Source organism: Sus scrofa, chromosome X (genome assembly GCF_054392235.1).
Source record: "Sus scrofa isolate SSC_HxYL_T2T_F1_AM1 chromosome X, Sscrofa_HxYL_maternal_Yorkshire_Landrace_v2.0, whole genome shotgun sequence".
Lineage (NCBI taxonomy): Eukaryota > Metazoa > Chordata > Mammalia > Artiodactyla > Suidae > Sus > Sus scrofa.
In genome coordinates, this window is record NC_139401.1 from 117,838,608 (window position 1) to 117,864,632 (window position 26,025).

General features: G+C 41.0%; 1 long non-coding RNA gene across 3 annotated transcripts in view; it reads left to right on the forward strand.

The window, feature by feature from the left end:
• LOC110257808 (uncharacterized) overlaps positions 1-26,025 on the forward strand; it is a 54,361-nt gene that overhangs the window by 15,949 nt on the left and 12,387 nt on the right. The window contains exons 2-4 of one of the 3 annotated variants that reach the window (XR_014834629.1): positions 10,006-10,237; positions 13,553-13,668; positions 18,900-22,099. This is a non-coding gene — a long non-coding RNA (uncharacterized LOC110257808). Of the gene's footprint in view, positions 1-10,005; positions 10,238-13,552; positions 13,669-18,899; positions 22,100-26,025 lie in introns of those variants that run through there. The other 2 variants (XR_014834628.1, XR_014834630.1) reach the window with 2 other exon arrangements.

The following is a 26,025-nucleotide window of genomic DNA, read 5'->3' on the forward strand; positions in this document are numbered from 1 at the left end:
TTGCTTCCTGATCTCTTCAAATATGCAACAAGCTCCTTGAAGGGAGAAACTATGTCCTGTTTATTGAGATACACCCAGTGCCTGCCAAGTGCTTGACGTATAGTAGTCTCTCAATAAACGGCTGTCAGTATGTTCCTAAGGACAGCATTGGGACTTCTTGGCTCTCTTTGGAATGGAATTCCAGGACACTCCATGTTTTGCTTTTACTCTTCTCTCCTCTTCCTTTCTCTTATTGTTGGCCTTCCATCAACCCTCCATACTTGACTCATTTCACTTCTCCACTTCATTTTCTCTTTGGATCAAGGACCCTGGGAGCTTCTGGTGTGCTTCTCCCACCCAAAAAATCAGTAGTACACACATCAGTCAGCCTCTCATGCACTCAGGTTCCTACTGTCCCCAAGGGAGCTGGTTCACACCATACAGAGTCTTGTGGTCCAACCTTGTCACCTTACTTCTGCCCCTAGTTCTGCCAGAACTAGTGCTTAACTTAGCCTAAGCAGGGTCATTAGGTCAGTTTCAAGGAAGTAGCTCTGGCCAAAATGGACCAAAGAACAGGTGGCAACTTTGGCCAGAGAATGCAATTGAAGCTACAGAGTGGGGCACTGGAGCAGGGTCAGATAATCCGAGCAATCTCTGAGCCAAATTTGACCCATGAGACTGCCATTGAAAAAGGCAAAATGGGACACTAGAAAGGGAAACTAGAAACAATGACAGTCAAGGCATGAGGCTGATAAGCCATGTGTTTGCATCAGATTGAATTCATTTTAAAAATACATCCTTTCACACCTGCCCATTTCTACATGCATAAACACCCCCTGACTTGAGCAAGCACTTGCACACACACACACACACACACACACACACACACAGGCACATATCATAGACACAAAATTCTGTCACACAGAACCATACCCACAGTGACAGAACCTAGTGTGTTCTAGTCTGATTGGCAGATACTATAACACCTGATCTGTTTGCAACTGGCTGGGAAAGAATTGCCCTTTATACGTGCATGTCCCAAATAATAGAAGCATCACTTGAAATAACAATGTCTTTTGAATTTATCTCAAACCGATAGCTTTCTGTCCTCTTAGACCAAATGAACCTGATACAACTTTTTCTGGATGATTACAAGCCATCTTTATAGGCATTCATTATTGGGGTCTGGGCTAAAACATAAGAGTGTTGTTAGGAGCCATGTCGAAGTGTATTGAACTCTTTATCCCTCCATCAAACAGCCCCAGTGTAAATATTCTGTTTACATAGACATTCATATTATCTATATATGTGCATGGATATATATGAATATGCATATATACACACACACCAGCTTTCATGTAAATGTCTCTGTACAAGATACATATAAATCATATTGTGTAGATCCATGCACAGTGCAGTTACTTACAAGCAATCTATGAACTTCCTGTAGCTACGTTTGTAAGTGGCTCCCTTTCTTATAGCCAATAGCCTGCTTCGTTCATCACTTCGCTTCCTTCCTTTGCACACTAATTTGGGGGATTAAGGAGTTAGTGCAGCAGTCACTGCCGAGTTGGTGGTTTTAATTGGTCGCAACTGACTTAGTTAAAGACAGCATTTTAACGACAAAGAACTTCACTGGGAGATGGGCTCAGGGGGAGTTATTAAAAGCAAGTGCATAACAGCTCCTTGGGAGGCCATTATTTTGTGATTCTCCCCCCCCCCCAGGACATGTTCATTATTGGTAACAAGGTGTGAGGAAATTCCCTGGCTTCATTAGAAACCTGGAAAAATAACTTTTCTTGGCCAATACCTTCCTTTCTTGCTGGAACACACTCCTGGAAGGTGGTATGGCAAAATGGTCAGCCCCAAGTGTCCTTTTCGTCTAAAGGGCAGCCTTAATAAACACTCCGGAGCATTAGGACTTATCCCTGGAGAACAACCACCGCCCCCCCACCCAACACACACACACATGCAGCAAAACAACCACCTCATTAACTCGAAGTTGTAAATAACTGGGACACCACCTACACTGGTGATATTCACGTGTTCCACCTCAGGGAGGGAAGAGAAAAAGTTTTATGAACATTTCACCAGTATTGCGTTATTTACATATAAACAACATGCTCATCACTAACTCTCATCTGTTCCCTGAAGCCAGGCCGACACAACCTAGTGTGACATGTCTTGGTAGGCAGATACCTTAACACCTGATTTGTTTGGCATTGGTTGGCAAGGAAATGTTTGCCAGAACGTGTCCCAGGTAATAGATGTATCCTCGCAGTAGCCCAGTCCTTTTCACTGTAGTTGTTTCAAATGGATAGCTCTATATTTAAAAAATTGTTTTATAATTAACACATAATGGTATATTAGTTTCAGGTGTACAAGCTAGTGATTTGATATTTTTATACTTTATGAAATGATCACCTCAATGAGACCAGTTACCATCCATCACCATACAAAGTTGTTACAATATGATCGACTGTATTCTCTATGTATGCATTCCATCCCTGTGACATATTTGTTTTAAAGCTGAAAATTTGTACCTCTTAATCCCCTTTGCCTATTTTCTTTTCACGCCAAGTGAACCTGACACAATTCGCCCTTTTCAGGTTTATTTCAGGCCATGTTTATGGCTGCTAATCATTAAGTTGGGCTGGGGTATAAAGGGTGCCCTTAGGAACTCTCTTAGTGTGCATCGGGCTGTTTAATCATCCAATAAATGGCCTCAGGCTATTTATTTTTACGAAGTATCTTGAAGTGCCTTCTTTCTAAAATTTTTGCTTGCTGATTATATTGTTTATGCCTGCAGTAGCCTTTTGACATTTTCTATTCTATCCCAGGCTCAGAAACCATGCTGAGTTACAATTGTGTATAAAGTTAGATTGAAAGCCTTAGGAGTTTTTCTATAAGTACTCTGCATGAGTTTTGGTGTACAGATTTTGTATCATCTTTTTTAGCTGCTCTAAGTTTTTTAAAGGTTAATTCTTAGAGTTCTGCTCTGAGAATACTAGACAATTATGATGTCTAGGACAGGAACTTTCAGATAGGCAATATATCATTTTAGGGTTGACGTAGTTAAAGTAAGCCTCATTAATTTGGACTTCACTCATTCATAAGATGCGATTGTCTTATTTACCAATTAGATATGGAGTTTACCATTTCACCAGCTATAAAAAGAAAGACGTTTGGTGGTAAATTAGTACCTTACAGGTAATAAATAAAATAAATATAAAGGGTATTAAAATAAAATAATACTTTTATTAATATGGATCCCATTAAACCATCTACTTGGTAATACAATTTTATTGTATATATTTGGAAATAACGATAACAAACACCTATACCTAAATTAATCAGTCCATTAAGAAAGTTCATTTTTAAATAATGATTTTTATTTTTTCCACGATAGCTGATTTCGAATATTCTGTCAATTTTCTACTGCACAGCAAAGTGACCCAGTCACACATACATGTATACATTCTTTTTTCTCGCATTATCATGCTCCATCACAAGCAACCAGATATACCCTTGAAAAAGACACATGCACTCGCATGTTCATGGCAGCACTATTCACAATAGCCAAGACAGAGAAACAACCTAAATGTCCATCGACAGATGGATTGGATTAAGAAGATGTGGTATATATACACAATCGAATACTACTCAGCCATAAAAAAGAAAGTTCATTTTAATAAATTTAGCCTGCTACATAGAGACATAGAGAATTAATGGAGGCTCTCAGTCTTCGGCTAGTGGTAGTGGTAGCTGAAGAAAAGAGAGATCCAGGGCCATTTTAGTGGGGAGCTAAAAGTCTACAGTGTCTTTAGCTCAAGAATAACTGGTGTAGGGTCAAGTCCCAAGGAAACAAATATATCCCACAAGCCTGAGAGAGTCCCAGCCTCCCCTTGGAGCATGGCTGGAATGGAACATGTTTCTGACATTACTCTGTGAAGGAAGTTTTTGAACAAGAAGAGTCGACATTAGTAGAGGTATTACATTATAGCTTTGAAAGATATTCTAACTCTTCATTAAGTCAGATTGCTCTTCCCACCAATTAATAGTACAGAGCTCAATATGTACTCGGTATCTAGTATTTGGCATATATTATTTAATTTAAACCTTGAGGACTTTGCCGGTGGATATTATTTTCATTGTGTAAATAAGGAAATTTAAATTCAGTGAAAGCGATTCACTTAACCACGGTAATGAATGGTCAAACTAAGTTTCAAACCCAGCCCTAACTCCACAACCTGCTATCTTCACCATCACCATATGTTGTATTTTCTCAAGAGATAGGATAAGACAAATATTCTAGGATAAGACAAATAGCTCCGATACATGTCAGTAACTGAGACTCATGCTACGAGGCCTTCCCAAGCCCTGCTTACCTACCTCCAAGCCCACGGGACAATGACCTTCAGTTAGTCCTGGCTGTGATGGTAATTATAAAATATATGATGAAGGACAACATGAGTGTCCTAATTTCCAAAATAGTCATCGTTGAGCCCACATCTAAATAACCCAAAGGGAAGTTGTTACTTAATATTTGGAACTGTAACCAAGGCCAAAGCAGCAACATGCTTTAACTTTCAGTAACAAAATTGTCAACATCAGCCAATTAGTCCTGCACTACCTAGCATTGGTGGTGAAATGCATGCTATAGTCATGTCACTGAAAAAATGAGTGGCTATTATTTAAAGCAAAGGGTCAATATCAATATTGTGTGAAGTGAATTCACAAGTGAGATACTCTATGTGTTAAGAGATAGTTTTCAGGGGATGAATAGTATCAGGAGCAAGAATGGGGACTGCCAGAAAAGTCTTAGGAAAGGTGTACATTATGATGTATGAATTGATCATCTAGTCATTGACCAGACTCTGGTGGAAAAATTGAAAAGGTCAAAGATTTGCTTTGTTAAATGTCTTAATGCCTTGCAGCTGTACGAATGATGGCTGGGAATCCAATTTGGATGAAGAAGCAAAGTTGTTCTGGAAAAAACCCTAAGCACAAGCAAAGTTTCTGAAAAGATGTCAGTGTGTTTTGAGTGATGAACGAAAACAGGGAGGACCTGACCTTTGTATTGAACTTTCAAGGGAAGTTCGACAAAACGAGGTGTTCTCGAGCAGAATAGTAACCAGGGTGGAAGAGGCTTTTTTCTGGTATGGCGAAGAAGCAAAATTGCTAGAAACCTCACAGGAAAACTTCAGCATGCCAGAGAATCCCAAAGGAGTGCAGGACCCACTTATACATGAGAATAATGTGCTATTATGCTATCAGTGGTGGTACTGTCCACATAGAATTCAATTCTCAAAAGTAGGCAGTCAGGCATTAGCCTATTAAGGAGAGTCATTCTAAAGTACTACTGGAAACATGTGACTGGCTTCTTCGCCACCACTGTCCTGTGGTTGACAATTTTTGCCATTTTAATTGTGTATAAGGACATCCAAAAATCTCTGTGGGTTCAGCTATGTCCTTGACTGTTGGAAAAATCTTAGTCTGGCAAACAGGAGAAATATTAGAAATTCAGGCTTACTCTGACTTTTTCCTCTCATAAATTTATTGGGGTCCTGTTTAATTTCATAGAACTTATTTTAGAATCCAAATTTCTTATTTGGTTCCCCAATTGATAATCCATTTCCATGAGAGTAGGGTTCTGATTTGCCTCTCTTGAGGCCTTTCTAATCCTTACTTTGATACTATACTTCTATCCACTCTGTAAGTCCTGAATTCGTTCTGCCTTTTCCTTCCCTTGAACTCTACCATTGCCACTTCCAGGTCTCTCTGACCCTTTGGCCACCTGCTTGAGTCTGTTTCATAATACCTAGGCCCTTCTCAGTGCTAATGTGAGCTGCAGTGGTCTGATCTTTAGATCCTGGCCATGTCTGATTTGTCCCATGGGCCTGCACAACATTTAATGGCTTAAACTGTAAGAATGACCATTAACGAATCCACATTTATTTGAATGGTTCAACTCAACTTAGTTTCCAAAGTTATTTGTCAGACTATGCTCAAAGAAACTTTTGACCCTTTGCAGAATGTAAATCTCGCCTTGAAAAATGAAATTTAACCTTAGCTGAGGAAATCCAATAGAATGGATGCATCTAAGTATCTAAAGAAAATACTCAAAATAAGTTCCAGTGATTTTGTTTTTTAGCATCAATGGAATAAGTTTATAAAGGGGATAACTCTTATTTGGATATAGAAAAAATTTTTTTGGCTACATCCACAGCATATGGAAGTTCCCAGGCCAGGGATCGAATCTGAGCTGTAGCTGTAGCCAACACCACAGCCGCAGTAACACGGAATCCTTTTAACCCACACCTCAGCAGCAACCAGAGCTGTGTCAGAGACAACGCTGGATCCTTAACCTGCTGTGCCACGGTGTTAACTCTCGGATATGTTAATTTTGATGTTTTTCACACAATCCTTCCTATTACTTTAGTAGCGCTTTGAAACACAGTATGATATCAGCTTTATTAAACCCTAATGTTGACCAGCTAGAAGAATAATGAGACCAGATATTGTGTCCCCACACTTTGCTTGTGTCTTCATTGATATTTATGCCAGCAATGATCTTGAGAAGCAGAGGAAAGAGATAATGGGTGAAAGTTTAGAAATATCAGAGCCTCCTGCCACAGGGCCCTAAAATTATTTGCCTCCATTCTTGGTTTGTATCTCACCCCGGACCCTAATTCATTCGGCCAGACTCCTGATACTTGTCTAACTCTTGGCAGTCCTGTACTCCTAAGGTCCTCAAATCTGTCTCTAGATCCTCTCTCTGGAGTTCTACTTTGAGATATAATGCTTTAGAACACCATTATAACATTTCACAAATTACTGCCATTGTCATAGGAGCCGCACAGCTTCCCCACTTCCCAGCCTGGCCCCTTCGTATGAAAAGGTAATGTGAATATGTTCCTAATGTGAGGCAGGTACTGTTGGCAAGCTCCCTTTAGGGTAAGACTGAAACCCCTGACTTTCCCATTCCAGGTTTCTTCTCCCTCTTTCCTGAGCAGCTGCTGAGGTACCAACAAGCCATCTGGCCAAAACACTGCGGGTTAAGGTATAAATTGGAGCTGAAGCTTTTCTAATCTAGTATGACAGTTTGTACAGATCAGGTTAATGGGGATAATTTCTCTTTGGCTTGTACAGAGACATGAAAATTTAATCTGATCTGCTATTAATTACTCTGTCCAATCATTAACATAATGTTTCACTGAATAGAGAAAAATCTATTCACATTGCAGAAGCAGTGTATCAACCAAAGCACCATAATAAAAAAAAAGTGTTGCCTTTTATGTTCAGCAGGAAAGCTGTACAACCACTGTGAGCAGGACATGCACTTTGACATGTTTCTCACTAGTAAGGATGAGCTGTCCTGAGCCACGCACCCTCCTCCAGTTCCCGTGGGGGAATTGCATACATCCGTGTGCTGATAGGCAGGGGGTAGGCAGGTACACTATAGTTTTAGGAACAGAGTGAAACTAATTGGGCCGCAAGAAGATTAAATAACTGCATCCTGAGTGAGAGCAACATAATGCTTTGTCAAATAAATGGCATAATTTTAGATGGCTCTTTTTCATTCTTTTATTAACAAGTATTTATTGAACAATTATTCCTTGTTAAGCTCTATGCTGGGTACTAGGGATGTAGTGTTCAAACAAAACAGACACCGTTCCTGCCTTTGTGAAATTTACAGTCCAGGTGGAGGACATATATCTCTAGCTATATTATAAATTGTGCAGAATATTCAAATTCGGTTGTGAGAAATTTATGAAAAAGTGAAAAAGCTAGGTACTCTAAGAGCACCTGATAAAGAGACTGAGTGGAACCCCAAGAATGAGCCTGGTGAAAAGTGGAGTGATGAAGGGGAGAAAGAACAACATGTGTGAAAGTTACGAGGAGACAAGCAGGATTGAGGAACTTAAAGACATCCAGAGAGGAAAGGAGTTGAGAGAGCAAAACAGCAATTAAAGCTGAGACTGGAGATTGAGGCAAGAATTATATCCTTTTTTGGCCATGAACAGGCTCTAGATGGGCTACATGTCCTTGGATGTTGTGACAGATAATTTTTGTCACTTCCATGGGACAATGTTTGGACTTTAAGGGCAATGGGAAGTAGTTGAAGATTTCTCAGCTCAGTTGACCTTAGACTAGTAGATTTTAAAAAATTTCCCAACAATCAATACCCTAAACAAAACCCTCAACCTATCTCAGAAAGCTAGATTCAAGAAAAAAAGAAAGACAAGTATGGATGGAACCGATGAAGCATTTCCATTCTGTGGATCTAAACAGAAGGCTAGGCAGAACCCCTGAGAGGCTGAAAAGTAATTACACTTCTACTCTGGATCCATGTCTTAACCACAAAGAGTGTGTTCTGCAGGCTCTATTTCCTAATTGAGGGTAATTATAAGAAGTTAAAACTAGATTAGAGACAATTAGACCCTATACAAGAGGGAACTCTGTGGGTGGTCAGGAAGGGAAAAGGAAGAACCAGCTGGGAAAGTGTTTCCCAAACTACATGGCATTCTTTGACTCATGTTATAGAAGGAGGATTTTTTTGAGGGGGGAGGGGGAGTCTATCTGTGCTCCTGGTGGTACCCACCTGGATGGTAGGCAGGTGAAATGAGGTAAAACACACACACAACACACACATCACTGACAGCCAATCAAAATTACTTTTTCCTCAATCCAAAGTGCTGCATAGGCCAGAAGCCAATAAATGGAAACAAAGAATAAAGGAAGGTGAGGGCCGCATTACGATTCAATTGAAGATGTCTTATTGGAGCAATCACATTTTTGCCCCACTCTGGATCTAGATACTGTGGGAGAGACATGGTGAGCATGTGGTCTTCCCTTTTAAGGAGTTTCCAACTCTATTTGAGACGTTCTGTGTGGCTGGAGCACAAAGGGAGAGAAGGAGACTGCTGGGGGGGGTCAGCTCAAGAGGTGGCCACAAATCAGGCCGAGGAGCCCTGACTCCATCCCAGGGGCACCGGAGAACCACGGAGAGTGATAAACAGCGTAATAATAGGGTCAGGACTGGGTTTTAGAAGGATACATCTAAGCACCATGGGGAGAGTGGATGAGGGGGCTTAGCAAGCAGCAAGTTTGAGGATCTCAGTCCGAGCTGCCTATAGAGGGAGCCGAGGGTGCCTATGACCCCGAGGAGGAGAGACCAGTGTCAGCAGGAAAAGAAAGGGACTTATTTTACTCTTTTCATCCACCAAACATCCATTGCTTTGATTAGTCAATGAGTCATTCAATCAACAAGTAATTGTTTTGCATCTGTGCCAGGGGGTAATAAGAGGAATAAGGAAGATGTTATTCCAGTCTTCAAGGGGCTTCATTAACTAACTGTTCAAGTGAGCGGAACAGTCAATAGTTGCTTTAGGATTTTCGAGCTGGTTCTGATCAGCAGAGAAGCATAGGCTCTGAGAAACAACAGAAGGTGATATAAATGTACATGAACCCTGAGAAGGGCACCCTAAGTTTGTATGGGAAGGATATAGTGACTATGTGTGTATGTAGGTGTGTGTGTGTGTATGTACACATGGGCACGGGCACATAATGAAATAAAAAACCTTAGCACCAACATATATGTGTATAACACACACATAGAAAGAGAAAGAGACAGAGGCAGAGACAAAGACAAAGAGAGAGAGTTTTGTGACAAGCAAACGTGGGTCTTTTGAATTTTCCCCTATATTTCCCAGAACAAGTAGCCTGCCAGAGTCACCTGTCTGGCAGAGTTAATTTTACTACGCAAGGATTAACTTAGACATCTCAAGGGCGTTAGTCTCTAGGACCTGAGGGAGGATCCTTGCTGTGCTGGCTTTTTTCTTCAGTAGTGGTCTGAACCCCCAAGTATTAAGCTAGTGCTTGGCTTTCTTCACAGAAGTTTGGGCTGCTCTGAAACAACCAAAAAAATCTCCCTGGGGATGCTGAGAGCCATTAGGTTCCCTTAGCATACACCCACGGACTCATAAGCCTCCTCATTGCCTTTTTAACATCCTTGTTTCTCAGGCTGTACACGATGGGATTGACCAGGGGAGTGACCACAGTGTAGAACAGAGAGAAGATCTTGTTCAGGGCAGCAGCCCGGGTTGCTGTGGGGATGGCGTACACCGTTCCCAGCGTGCCATAGTACAGCGTGACCACGATGAGGTGGGAGGAGCAGGTGGAGAAGGCCCGTTGCTTTCCGGCAGCTGATGGAATTCTGAGGACAGCAGCAACAATGTGCACATAGGAGGCTACGGTGAGTAGGAAGGGCACCATGGTGACAAAGGAGGCCAGTAGGAAAGTGGTTTTCTCCACTGTCTCAGTGTCAGAACAGGCCAGCTTCAGCATGGGGGCCAGGTCACAGAAGAAATGGTCAATCTTGTAGGTTGCACAGAATGGCAGCTGGAAAGTCATGGTGACGGTGACCACAGGGGTCAGGAACCCACCCAGCCAAGACCCACCTGCAAGGAAGATACATGTGTGGAGGTTCACCAGGGATGGGTACTGGAGGGGGCTGCAGATCGCAATGTAGCGGTCATAAGACATGGCTGCCAACAGAAAGCACTCGACTACTGCCATGGAAGCAAAGAAGTAAAACTGGGCCACACAACCCACAAAAGAAATCACCTGGGGACCTGACAGAAGGGTCTGTAGCATCTTGGGGGCAATGGAGGTAGTATACCAGATCTCCAGGAAGGAGAAATTGGACAGAAAGAAGTACATGGGGGTTTGGAGGTTGCAGTCAAAGGAAATGACTGTAAGGACAAGAAAGTTCCCCAGCAATGTCACCACATAGATTCCCAGAAATATCCCAAAAAGAAACCACTGTAACCCATGGAGACCCCCAAATCCCAGGAGGAGAAATTCTTTGATTGCGGTCAGGTTAGCCATATCCGAGATTCACACATGACACCTGAGGAAAGGAGAGAAATGGAGCCAGTTGGAGAAAGAGTCATGCTGCTATGGGGAGGGGCAGGGAGCAGCAGCAGATATGCCATGCATTAGAAAACTCAAAGACCCTGTCTTTTGTTCCTCTGGAATACATTTTCTGTTTTGTTCTAGTAGGTGTATTTACCTAATAGCTAGAGCAGAATCAGCAACTATGCCCTGGAGAGGTAACAGAGAGGGCGTCTCCTTTGCTCTTTTCCACTCTGTTCCTTGACATAACCGGTGATGAATCTACCTTTGGGAGTCTCACAGTGGGAGGCAAACACCTCCTAATGGGGACATGGCGTGGAAGCTTTTCTGAACTTCGGAAACGCAGCTTTTAAGACACAGTGGAAATGTGCCTCCCAAATTGTAAAATAACATTGGCATTTGCACCACTGGATCTCCCCTTAAACTCCTAAATCAGGGTGGGTTTCATAGGGAACATAATTGGAGGGAGGAGGGGAATTCAGAACTACTGATCTTAAAGTACCTGTAAGAAAAATAGGAGTTGTTTTTTTTTTTTCTGCCACGCTCTGGGGATGTGTAGCTGATTGCTTCCATGGCATCAAATTCCTATGGAAATTGGGGGGAAATGTATGTAAAGTTATTCACTTGAAATGTTAGAGAAAAATAATGTTCCATCCTTCATAAATGAAAATGACATTCCTGACTCACAAGCAGTAGGATGTGCATTTAGAGTTATTTTTTTCCGGCAGCAGGGATGGGTTAGCAGTGAGTCATGGATGCAGCTCCCCCGTCCCCACAAGCACACCCTCCCTCCCTGCCAGCTCAAAGACCCGTGTTTGTGAAATGGCTGCTCTTAGCTCCTGGGCTCTGTGATAGGATTAATAATCAGTCCGTGTTGTGGCCTAAATTAGGGGTAAGTGTGAGGCCAGAGTTAGGGGCTGGTTTCAGTTGGTGTTCTAGGCTGAAGTCTCAGTCTGTGGCCAGAGAATAGAGCAAAGCCATCTTGGCTGCTTGGCTTGGGGTAACGACCATGTGTCCCTAAAAGGTTACAGGTAAGTCATATTTTTGTAAATGAAATCCTATTTTAGGTCCACCCAGGGAACTGGCTATTCAAATGACTCTTATTAAAAATGCTTCTGTGACACACAAGAATTTCTCCATAATCTACCCTTCGTACCACCATGAATTGTTAATACACTGGGCTTGTGTAGAGGAAGATCCATCTATGAGGGGGCTATGCAGGACATTGAGGGTGCCTAACGTGGTTCTGAATATGATTAGGGTGTGTAAGGAAAATCTATCAGCAACTACAGGTGTCCCTGGGGGTGACATCTGCTTCCTAATTGGGGGATTAAACTGCAGCGTCCTATTACCTGCCGTTTTACCTTGTCTTCAGAGACTGGCAGCCAACATGCAGAACCAAAATTAACATCATTAGATTTTTATCATTCAGTCTCAAGTCTCATTAATTACTATTGAATAAACTTGATTTTCCCTTTTGGTTTATGTGTCATTGGTAGGCCTCCAAATTCAAAGGCACACCAGCCTCCCTTAATCCTTGCCCATCCTCTCTTTTCTTGCAGTGAAAACAGATTAATGTCATCACAAAAGAGAGGCTTCAGCTCAGAATTTATTCATTCTTTCATGCAGTCATGTATTCACTCCCCACACATTTTGAAACACCTACTAAGTGTCATATACTGGGCTCAGTACGCATTGGGGATAAAATTATGAACAGGAAAATCATAGTCTCAATGTTCTTCGAATCTGCATCCTTGAAGCAGAGGTGATCTTTAAAATAACTGTAAAACTGCTATCGTCATAAGTGCTGTGAGAGAGAAATACAGGGTCCGAATATAAAAATAATATGGCTGGAGAGGTGACCTCATTTTGGCAAGATGGTGAAAGGAGATCTCTCTGAAGAGAAAGTCATATGTAAGCTGAGATATGATGGATAAGGAGCAGTCAGCTAGGAGAACAGAAGGGAAATATTACAGGCAGGGATGCACTGTGTGCAAAGGCCCTGAGTGAGATAAACACTTGCGTACTGGAAGAAGTAAAACAAGCAAACAGTAGTTCCTGTTGTAGCTCAGCAGGTTAAGAACCTGACTACTATCCATGAGGATGCAGGTTCGATCCCCGTCCTCGCTCAGTGGGCTAAAAATCCGGCATTGCCGGGGGCTGTGGTGTGGGTCGCAGATGTGGCTTGGATCCAGAGTGGCTGTGGCTGTGGCGTAGGCCGGCAGCTGCAGCTCCCATTCAACCCCTAGCCTGGGAACTTCCATATGCCACAGAGGTGGCCCTAAAAAGGAAACAAAACCAAGCAAACAAACAGCAAAAACAACAACCGCGGCTCGGAGGACAGCAGGTGAAGCCACAGGCGATAGGAGGTGAACTTGTAGAATGGATAATCTGACTTACATTTTGAAAAGACCCATCAGGCTTCTGTGTGGAGAATGGACTGTAAGGAACTAAAAGGGAAGGTGAAAAAACTGGTGAGGAAATCGACATAGTAACCCAAGTAAGGGATGGTAGCTGGGATCAAGTTGGGCTGGAATAAATTGGATTAATTTTAGAACTTACATAGTAGAATTGATATGTATTTTTATACCTTTCCATATGCCTATTATAAGTTAATAAAATGTTTACTCTAATGAAATGACATGGATTGCAGATGAACTGCAGTAGAAGAGGGCATGAAGGACAGGAAGGAATTAAGGATGAATCTCCGGTTTGGGGCTTAATCAACTGCATGGATGATCATGTCTTTTCCTGAGATGGGAGGACCAGGTAAGTAACATCCTTTGAGGGGAATTTTCTTTTGCCTGCCTTCCTTCTCTCCCCACCTCCCTCCCTTCCTTCCTTTTTTCCCTCTCTCCCTCCCCCCTTCCTTCCTTCCTTCCTTCCTTCCTTCCTTCCTTCCTTCCTTCCTTCCTTCTTTCCCTCCTCTCGTTAGATCTAGTGGGTTTTAATCCATTGCTGGGATGACAGTTTCAGTCCGCATACGGGTCAGTAAACTGATAACGGGCAGAGCTCCAGCCCTGAGAGACAGGGCTCTCACTGTGGTCACACAATAAACTCTTAAGCAAAAGTCTGACAAACGCTTGTCCTTGGTCTCAAAAGGAACCAGGGAAGAGAGTGAGAGTGTCAGTGTAACCTTTACTCACTCTGTAAAATTGCTCAGAGCACAGGGTTAGCAACTGCGTATCAGGAGCATCTTCTGCATAGGAAGCACAGAAAAGCACAGTTCCATGGGGGATTGTTAGACTCCCTTCAGTGCGAGTCTCTGAGAAACCTTCATTAATGGCAGTCCACCTACCCAGAGCTTTCAATTATCTGAGTTGAAAAAAATTCTGTTTTGTCTCATTTTGCTTCTGTGTGCAAGAGACAGATAAAACGAGCTCAGTCAAGAAAACAATTTTCAGGAGATATCCTGGGGTCAAAATACATTCAGTTCTACTCTTTCTCTCTTCATTCCATTTGCAGTTCTGGCCAATCATAATTAATGCTCAAAATAATGGCTGGGAGCTCTGAAAGATCCTCAATCAGTAGAGAGTGATTCAAGTATATCATTATACTTGATTTACTAAGTCGGGACAATGGACTCAGCTATCTTAGCAGAATTTTTTTTTTTCAAATACAATGGAAAACAATGTTCTTAACCTTCAGTTACCCAGAAAATCTAATTAAACATATACCCTTTCCCCTGATATTCTCTTAATCATGACTTGTCTTGGTATTAATTCTCCTATGTCCTTATAATAACCAAAAGATGTTCATTAACATGAAAAATCATTTAGTGCCCAATACAAAATAAACCCCCCTAAATTCACCTCCCCTTACCATCTCCAAGGTGCTAATAGTTGCAAAAGTACAATCATAAAATTGACAGGGTAGCAACCTAACTTGGCAGTGAGAGACTAACTATAGAAGCCCAAACCCATTACCTCTTCCAGAGTGAATCCAGGAAAATCTCTTGGAAAACAGGGTGGAATCCAAAGAATGGCTGAAGATTAAGTGCTGGAAGGGAGAAATACACAGCTTGATAAGGAGAGCAAAGATCTGCTATACCTGTCAGATACCATCTGATTCAGCAATCCCATTGCTGGGCGTATAGCCAAAGGAAATGAAATCAATATCTCAAAGAGATATCTGTATTTCCATGTTAATTGCAGCAATATTCCTAATACCAAAGATGTAGAAACAACCTAAGTGTCCACTGGTGGATAAACGAATAAATAAAATGTGGTATATACATCCAGTGGAATATTATTCAGCCTTGAAAAAGAAAGAAATTCCTGTCATTTATACCAACATAGATGAACCTAAAGGGCATTGTGCTAAGTGAAATAAGTCAGACACAGAAAGACGAATGCTGCATGATCTCACTTATACATGGAATCTAAAAAAGATGAGCTCATAGAACCAGAGATTAGGACTGTGATTACCAGGGGCTGGGTGGGTGGGGTGGGGAAAATGGGCAGACGTTGGTCAAAGGGTACAGACTTTCCATTATAAGTAGAATAATGCATAGCGTGGTGACTCTAGTCAATAATACTGCACTGCACACTTGAAATTCGCTGTGAGAGTAGATCTTAGGTGTTCTCATCCCACACACACAAAAGAAGGTAACTGTGAGGTGATGGACGTGTTCATTAATTTGATTGTGGTAATCATTTCCTAAAGTATAAATATATTAAATCATCATGCCATACCTCCTAAGACAGTTAGAAACCCAGTGCCTTCCTTTTCTTCGGGCCCTCAGCTCTCTCCATTAAAAAAAAAAAAAAGTGTAAGCAACAAGTAAAAAACACTCAAATGTGCCCTTAGATCTTTATTCTCCCCAAAGTTATGCTATATTGATGTTAGGGGTAGTTGTTTAATGATATCAGGGGTAATTGGTAGGGACAGAAGATTATCTTGGTAGCCCCATCTTCACTATTTAGACCATCCCTTGGTCCAAATGTACATATATCTGTTCCTGAAAGTGATATTCGAGAGATACTAGGCTGGGGATCAGGAAAACTACCCAGAGACAGAGCAGAGCAGAAAAGAAGTTCTTAACTAATACCATACTAGCTCTTCTACCAAAAAATGCAGTTGATTTTTTGAGTCAGCTTTCTCTCTAAGCAGTGTCTTTCTGAAATAATTCAAGTTTGTGCTATGTGGCAAGAAAATTTGATTAAAAGTTTATTTTCCTTTGAACACAACTCGTGGAACATTACAGACAGCTCACTTGTTAAAGGAATTGTACATTAATGCAAGAAACTCCTTGGTGTCCAGGGGAATGATTTTGTTATTTGTGTTTGGCTACCTTGAGACCTAGAGACAGGCATTATTGAAACCTGGAGATAGGCATTGCTGAGATGCCTGAAACAAACATTATTGAGACCCAGAAACAGACTGGGAGATAGGCATTATTGAGACCTGGTGACAGATATTTCTAATTCAGCTATATTCTTTGGTGCCAGATGTTTTTTTGCCCAGTTCTGTTCCATTTGTCAACACGACAGACAATGAAATGGGCCGGGAAATGTCTTGGGCCAAATGATATGTGATGTGTCATTATGTGACATATCTAGCCTAAATGTGAGGAATGGCAACAATTACCTTAGTAAGTTGTGTAAGGAATTACAGGCTCATCCTTTTGGTCCCAACTGTCAAGATATTGCATATAAACATTTGGGGGGGTCTAAATAATCTGTATAAGCACCTAAGTTTCTCAATTACCCTATCAATGTAGACTCTAATTATGGTTATTACCTTATAGAAAAAATCTGAAATCAGTGGAATTCAGAAAACATTCCACCAATAAACCATTCCAGAAAACCCTGGTCTCCATAATGCCAAATACCCAAATTGAATAAGGAGTTTACTTTTTAACCAGTTATAGTTTTCTAATTGACTTCTCATGTTCATCTTGTCCTCTGAGTCAAGAAAGAGCATTTGCTAGACTTTCTATGCCTGCTCCATTTCCTTATATGCAGGAGAACTGAAACATCCTGATCCATTATTCTAACACTTACCTGTTCATACGCTCATGATGTTATGCATTTGAATAGTGGTGACATTTATTTTCTTGCATCTTTCACTCATCGTCCTGGTGTTTGACTCTAACAATGGAGAAAACCTCAGTACCCTCCTACTCACTGCTCTCTAATCCCCACCCTGAAGCATTCAAGAGCACTATCTGTCACCACTCGCATTTTCTTTTTGAAGCTTTCTGCTCCTAGACTCCTCTTCTTCTGTGATCATGACAAATTTACAGTGGTTAGGAAGCTGCAATAGTAACAGTAACAGTAATCTTTGGTCTGTGCCAGAGGCTTTATTATGCCACAGAGTAGAATATTGTAGTTGTTAAGAGTATGGTCTTTTGCGTCAGACAGACCTGAGTCTGAGTTCTGGCACCACTGCATATTCTCTGTGTGACTCTGAGCAAATAACCTCTTGGTGCTTCAATTTTCTCAGCTGTAAAATAAAGAATAATTATAATAATAAAACTACCTCATAGTGTTCTCATTAAGGTTGAATGAGAAAATCCATATGAAGTGTGGGTGAGATGCCCAGCGCTCTGTAAGCGTTCAATCTCATTTTCATTTTACAATGTGTGCGTGTGTGCGATTACTCTTAAGTTGTTTTATGTGTCATCGCCCTCACAAAATTGTTAGAGCCTCAAAGGCAGGTGCAATCTTGTAGTTTTTCTGTTGTTTTCCTCTGATCTTCTTCACATATCTAGCATATGAAATGATACCCAGAATGATCTTAATAAAGCTTTATTGGTGTAACTTTTTTTCCCATCCCGGCCAAAGTCGGCAAGCTCTATCTTGGCCAATCTTGACAGAAGTCCAGAGAGATCTTTCTTACCTCTCATGGTCCTTTTCCTCTCCTGAGGGGTTAGCCCATGAATCGGTGATCTGGATGCTTCGTTCGTCTTGACAGGATGGACGAATCAGGATCCGCCATCAAGATCATTCTCGGTCTAGCTGCTGCTCTAACTGCTCAACTTATCCTGCCATAGCCTCCTCCCATTAGGGAGTCAGGTCCTGCTTGTTTGCTCAATATGTTGGCCTCATGAAAATCAGTTTCCCTTAAGCCTGTCTCCCAATGGTAATATTTCCCCCCTCCACCGGGAAAGTTAAAATGGTCGAGTCTACAAAGAGCATCCAGAAGTTCTCATACCAACAAATTTCTTTCCAAGTCCTGAACTCAGAAGTTTGTAGGTTCAGAGGAGCCAATTACTATTCTGAAAGCCAGATTTCTCTGTTGTGATGAACAGGGCTAATCCTCAGCAACACTGACTGGACTATTGGAAAAGGTTGATCTGAAGCTATATTTCCTTCTTTTCAGGCTTTGATTTGTGGTTAATTTCTTGAACTCATTATGAATTTGGGAATCCTCTGAATAATGATCTCCAGAGCCTCACTACTGTACCAGCTATGAAGGAAAAATTTACTGAGAAAATTAATATCGTGAACAAGGTTGCAGGGGTCATCCTTAACCTCCTCAAGAGAATTGAGCACACCTAGTATAAACCAATATTGCTGATTACAAGTGATTTACGTCTATTCATTAAAGCAAATACCTCAGACATTTGACAACCTTTAAAGCTGTTAAGTCACTGAATATACTCAAGAGGAAGATAGTTGCATTTTAGATTTCCACTCTATCGTTCAGTCAGAAAATATTTACTGAATTCCTGCTGTAGGCATAGTCCCACTATGGGTACATCTTGAATTATATAATAATAAGTGTGCTCCTTAAAAAAGTCTCTGTCTTTTAACTTTTTAAAAACTACTCTAATTTCAAATGTATTAGGTGGGTTTTCTAAGGAATGAAGTTCTGTAGCAAAGTTTGGAAGAGTAAAGGATATTTTGTAATATGGCTACTTGTCATTGCTATATCTCTGTTTTATAAGTATAGATTTTTAAGTAATATATTTTCTTTCTTTCTTTCTTTCTTTCTTTCTTTCTTTCTTTCTTTCTTTCTTTCTTTCTTTCTTTCTTTCTTTTTTTTTTTTGTAGGACCACACCTGCGGCATATGGAAGTTCCCAGTCTAGAGGTCAAATTGGACCTGCAGCTGCTGGCCTACACCACAGCCACAGCAACACAACCACATGGCAACACAGGATCCAAGCCACGTCTGAAACCTACACCCCGCTCATGGCAACACTGGATCCTTTAACCCAGTGAGTGAGGCCAGGGATCAAACTGCATCCTCAAGGATACTAGTCAGGTTCATCACCACTGAGCCACAATGGGAACTCCTGGTTTTTCTTAAATAGAGTTATTCCTGTAATTTAAACTGAACTTTATTCCCAATTATTGTAATCTAGTAACACAAGATCTTAGATTTCTCTGGGTTTCAGATAGCATCATGGAAACATCTACCACTACATTCCTAAAATCGCTTTAGTAAGACAAATTCAAGAAGCACACTTCTTTTTTTTTTTCTTCACAGAACTCTGTTACTTCTTTCTCTAAAGAAGACATTAGGAGTAAAAACGGGCTTCATTCTTCCTAGAATGCAGCCTTTGGAAATTCACTAGGTGTATTTTTAGGGCCTTTCCCATGCATTTGTTGAAAACATATAACATTGAGGGAATTCATTCTGGGGAGTGATCAGGTGTTAGAGAAGATAGATTATAAGTTTCTCAAAGGTGATGCCCACCCAGAGGACTTATTTCAGAGTAGACTAGCAAGTTAAAGACAGTATTCTGACCTCCATTGGTCGTAGAAGATCACAGAAGGGGTAGCAGTATGGAAATGTCATGCCAGAGTCTATAGGAAAGGGCTCACATCCACTGTGTAAGTGTTGAGAAAAAAGGGATTTACCCTGGAATACAGGTATTGATTTACACAGGGGTAGTAGTATAGTAGAATGGAGAGAATATGTGCTTTGAAGCCAGCAATAACCCATCAAATCTCAACTGGGCCTTTTGATAGCTGGGTGACCTTGGATAAATGAAGTTCAGCTACCTCATCTGTAAAATGGGTACAATACCTACCTCATTAAGTTGTTGAAGGGTTTAAATGCAGATGCCTTTTATGCAAAACATTTGCTAAAATAAGTGTGAAACAAATATTATTTCCTTCTCTCCTCTCTCCTTTTGTTTCTTTGATGAAAAAAAGGTAAACAATTTCATTCACTGCAAATGCAGCTGGAATGCCAGAGTGATGCTGATGTTGTGATCAGGAGTCAGGAGCTGAGAGAACCAATATTTCTCACCAAGTGGCATGTAAAATTTAAAGTTCATAAAAACTTCATTTACAAGACTGTGCATTTCTTGGGGGCAAAGGGCTGACCATATCTTATTAGTCTCTGTAATCATATGGCTTGGTGAATTGTTGAAAATTCAGAGGACACCAATCAAGTTTACAGGTGGTTCCACATGGGCACGATTTTGTACTTAATAGGACTTAACTTTGGAGATGCCAAGGAAAGAAAATTTGAAAATCTGAGGCTAGTTCTCAAAGTTTAGTTGTAGACTAAAAGCAAAGTTTGGGCTAGGCAATCTTCAAGAGCTGAAGAATGTTACTGATATAAAGTGGTGATTTGTATCTGGGCTGACTAGTAAGTGCCGTTACATAAAGAGTCTAATTTCCTGCTCTGTATTTTTTATCATAGGTTCCAGAGAGAGAATTGGATCATAAGTTTAATGAACCCCTCTTGTAAGAATTTGTAGTAGACAGGAGGGTGGTTTTCATCAAAGCTTAAGTGGTAAGGACAAAAGGGCAAGATCTGAGGTTGTCATAGGAACCTCTTTCCCTTGAAGGGCCATCAGCAGGATTAAATAATGGCCATGGTGAACACTAGCAAGAGTAAGAACCTGAGAAGAACAAGACGGTAAAGAAAATGTGAGAGTAGGAGATAGGGGAAGAAAGAAAGAAAAGAAAGAGGGCGCTAGCGCCACCACTAGCAACTTTAATCAATCCATAGTCATGGTTTATCAATCTCTGAGCCTTCTCCATTTAATCTTATGATTTCCAGCCATAGTCAAGCAACAGACAGTAAGTGCCTCTTCTGTACCCCTACTGTGGTATGTGCAGTGGGTGATACAGACAATTAGAACACAAGATAGAAAAGAGCTTTCAGACTTCCCATTGTAGCACAATGGAACTGAATCTGACAAGTATCCATGAGGATGCAGATTCAATCCCTGGCCTCAGTGGGTCGGGGATCCGGCGTTGCCGTAAGCTGTGGCATAGTTTGAAGATGCAGCTTGGATCCTGCGTTGCTGCAGCTGTGGTATAGGCTGGCAGCTGTAGCTCCGATTTGACCCCTAGCCTGGGAACTTCATATGCTGCAAGTGCAGTCCTAAAAAATAGAAAAGAAAAGAAAAGAGCTTTCAGTCTTTTGGCACAGGTGGCACAGGAAACTGATGACTTTATTCCAGAGCGGGATAAAAAATGCCAAGAGAGAGATTCAAGCAAAGTGCTTAAGTTAGAGTAAGCAGAGAAGACTTCCTAGAGGAGGTAGCATTTGAGGTGTTCCTTAAAGGGTGAAAAGGACTTCAGTAGGTGAGATTGGGAGAGGACATTCAAGGCAGAAGAAATGGACTGAGCAAACAGACCAAGGAGGGGATATAATATGGATAAAATGATAGCAAACTCCTGCCTCCCCTCTTTTTCTGTTTTTTAATGTACTGTGCTAAGCACTCTAGATGCATTATTTCATTTAATCCATATAATAAGCCAATGAGGCAGGATTCCACTTATTATCCCTATTTTTTTTTTTAGCTGACAGCAGAGAGGCTATACAATTTTGTACAATGATACACAAGGATGAAGTGGCAAAGCCAGCTTTCCAACTTGAGCCGATCTGAGTCCAGAGTCCATGCATGCAACTCACCAAAAGACTATTTGCAAGTCAGGTCATGGAAAGGCATGACAGCATAATGTGGCTCAAGCACAAAGCCTATGGAAAGGAGGAATGACAGCTGCAGCCGTCTTATTGGCAGTGTCAGGTATAGGGATTGGATCCTGTAAACAATGGGAAACCATGGAAATTTTTAAGTAGAGGAATGACAGCGAAAGTGGTGCTTTAAGAAGATTAATCTGTCAGTAGTGCAGAGGATGGATGGGAAGGGAGAGAAAATGAAGGCAGTTAAGAGGCTATTGCAATATAAGAGTCCATGTGTAAGGTAGTGTATTATACACTTGAACTAAGAAATCCAAAGAGGAGAATGGACAGAGAAGAGACATTGTGAAGGGAAAAGAAAAAGAAGTTTATGACTAACTGGATGTAGGTGTTAAGGGAGAGAGAGGGGTAGAGATTAAATAAGGGATACTGAGATTTGGAAGATTTTCTAATTGGAAGAATGGTGAAGCCAGTCACGGAGTTGTGGGATTGCTACTGTGGAGAGAAATTTGGACTTGAGATTGAAATTGGGAGATATTTCTTCTTTTTTTTGACTTTATTTTATTTGTTTTTTTAAATTATTTTTATTTTTTCCATTACAGCTGGTTTCCAGTGCTCTGTCAATTTTCTACTATACAGCAAGGTGACTCAGTCACACATACACGTATACATTCTTTTTCTCACATGACCATACTCCATCATAAGTGACTTGATATAGTTCCCAGTGCTATACAGCCGTATCTCATTGCTTATCCATTCCAAAGGCAATAGTTTGCATCTATTAACCCCAAATTTCCAGTCCATCCCACAGGAGAAATTTCTAAAAAATGATACTTGCAACTATAGAAATGAATGAGATCAACTTGTGTAGAGACAACAGCCAAAGGTAAAAGCTTAGGGGAATACCTCCATTGAATTGATGAGGCAAGGAGTGATGGTTATAATGGAAGTAGATGAGAGATGCCATTGGGGAGGGAAGAGAAACAGGAAATTGTGAGAAAGGGATTTCAAGAAGGTTTAGTGATTGACATTGTCAGTATGGTAGAGAGGTCAGAGAAAAAGAAAGATGAGAAAATACTCCTGATTTGAGTAATTGGAAGATCTTTAGTGATTGACAAGGAGCTGTTCCATAATAGAGCCAGATTTCAAAGGGGTAAAGAAGAGAGAGAGAGAAGTCCCACATGGGAGACAGTGCGTGTAGAAAATGCCCAGGAGAATTTTTGTGGTGAAATTAAAGGAGTAAAATAAATACTTAAGGGGGCTGGGACTATTGAAAGTCTTCTTATGGTAGACATGATCCTAAAATATTCTTATCTGAAGAAAAAAAATTTAACTAACAATCGCTAGTGCAGATGTAGAGATTAAATATTTTGGGTCAGGTCAAGGGTAATAGTGACAGGAACAAGAGTCTGATGAATACGAGAAAGGGTAGGTCCAAGAGCTAGGTAGAATGTTTGCTTTGGCAAATATGGAGGTGATATCTACTTCTTTGGAAAATAAAAAAAAATTGAGAAAAGAGGCCACCTAAAGGTACTAAAATATATGGAGATGGACAAATGGCCTTAAACTAGAAGCATTCTGAATTTTCAAGGAAACACAGTCTCTTCAGCAAGAGGTGCTGGGAAAACTGGATAGCTGCATGTAACTCAATGAAACTAGAACATACCCTACCACCATGCACAAAAATAAACTCAAAATGGCTTAAAGAATTAAACATAAGACACCATACGACTCCTGGAAGAGAACATAGGCAAAACACTCTCTGACATCAACCATACAAATGTTTTCTTAGGTCAGTCTCCCAAAGCAATAGAAATAAAAACAAAAATAAACCAATGGGACCTAATACACCTTACAAGCTTTTGCACAGCAAAGGGAACCACAAAAAAAAAAAGACATCCTACGGAATGGGAAAAAATAGTTTCAAATGATGCAACCGACAAAGGCTTAATCTCCAAAATATACAAACAACTCATACAACTCAACAGCAAAAAAAAGAACAACCCAATTGAAAAATGGGCAGAAGACCTAAATAGATGTGTCTCTAAAGAAGACATATGGATGGCCAACAAGCACATGGAAAAATGCTCTACATCACTAATTATCAGAGAAATGCGAATCAAAACTACAATGAGGTACCACCTCACACCAGTCAGAATGGCCATCATTATTAAGTCTGCAAATAAAAAACCCTGGAGAGGGTGTGGAGAAAAGGGAACACTCTACAATCTTGGTAGGAATGTAAATTGGTACAACCACTATAGAAAACAGTATAGAGGTACCTCAGAAAGCTCAATATAGAACTACCATATGATCCAGCAATCCTACTCCTGGGCATATATCTGGACAAAACTTTCACTGAAAAACATACATGCTCCCTATGTTAACTGCAGCACTATTCACAATCGCTAAGACATGGAAACAACCTAAATGTCCAACAATAGATGAATGGATTAAGAAGACGTGGTGCATATACACAATGGAATACTACTCAGTCATAAAAAAGAACAAAATAATGCCATTTGCAGCAATATGGATGGAACTAGAGACTCTCATACTAAGTGAAGTAAGTTACTTATATCTGGAATCTAAAATATGGCACAAATGAACCTATCTACAGAAAAGAAACAAACTCATGGACAAGGAGAACAGACTTATGGTTGCCAAGGGGGAGAGACAGTGAGTGGGAGGGACTGGGAGTTTGGGGTTAGTAGATGCAAACTATTGCATTTGGAATGGATAAGCAATGAGGTCCTGCTGTATTGCACAGGGCAATGTTATCTAATCACTTGTGATAGAACATGATGGGGGATCATGTGAAAAAAGAACATATATAAATGTATAACTGGGTCATTTTGCTGCACAGCAAAAATTGACAGAACATTGTAAATCAAATATAACAAATTAAAAAAAAAAGAAGGAAAAAATACCCTAAAAAAATTGTCTTCCATGCACTGACTGGTCTTGGCATGAATTTGTACAAGTAAATTCTGATCCTCAAGTTATTAATCTGTAAAATGCAAGATAGTGAGAATTATCAATGATTCATGTAAAGTTCTGAACATAAATGATATCCACTAGGAATGCGTTTTTATTTATTTCTTTTTTTAGGGCCATACCCATGGCATATGGAGGTTCCTGGGCTAGGGGTCGAATTGGAGCTACAGTTGCGGCCTACACCACAGCCACAGCAATGCCAGATCCTTAACCCTCTGAGCAAGGCCAGGGATTGAACCCTCAACCTCATGGTTCCTAGTCGAATTTGTTTCCGATGTGCCACCACAGGAACTCCACAACTATTGTTTTAGCAGTAACCACTCACCTCCTTTTTAAATCCTCTCACTTATTATAGACAACACTCTAATTCATATTTCTTTTTTTTTTTTTTATTTTCCCACTGTACAGCAAGGGGGTCAGGTCATCCTTAGATGTATACATTGCAGTTACAGTTTTTTCCCCCACCCTTTCTTCTGTCTAATTCATATTTCACACACACCCATGCACACATATACACACATGTGCACACAGAGGCATGTATGCACAGAACTCTAAAACTATTTCTGTAACAAGCTAACTTTTCACTGCAGAGGACGTATTAAATATTCAAAGAAGTGTTCATGCCTGAGGTGCCTCAGTGACTTCAGCCATCCAGTTCAGGGATACAGACCAAGAACTATCCCCACTCACCTGGGTTCCAGTTCTAATTCCCTTCTCATGGGGAATGTTCAGAGGTTTGAGGCAATGATCTATGACTCTAGTTCTTCCCCATGCAAGGAGGCCTGGAATGCCCCACCCCTAGTGTCACCTCAATGTCCCCTTAACATCTTTTCCCCAAATGAGGCCTCTCCCTGACTTCGAATCATTGCTCTAAGTAGAAGCAATTCTGGGAGGGGAGATTCTAACCAAGGTGGACTGAGCCCCAGAGGGTAAGACAAATTTCAAAGACACCAAGTTGAATGTGGAGGCTCTAACCTTTGCCAGATTCTCCCTTACTCCCAAACCGGAACCTTGCAGCACAAGCCCTCTTGCTCTCTCTGTCCTTCTCTCACCCTCCCTCTCCCGAGTCAGGTGTCTCAAGCTCAGAAGATGTGAATTAGTTGCCATGGTAACCTGTGACTGCGCCTGATCGCCTCTTCTCTCAGCCAGTTCTAGGCCCTGGACATCTGTTCTCAGTTCACTTCTTCTAATGTTCCCAAATCTAAGCCTGGGATCATATGCCAAGTTCCACACTGTCTGTGTGCAGGTGGTACAGAGGTCATCGCCTGCTTCCAAGGTAAAAGGAACAAGAA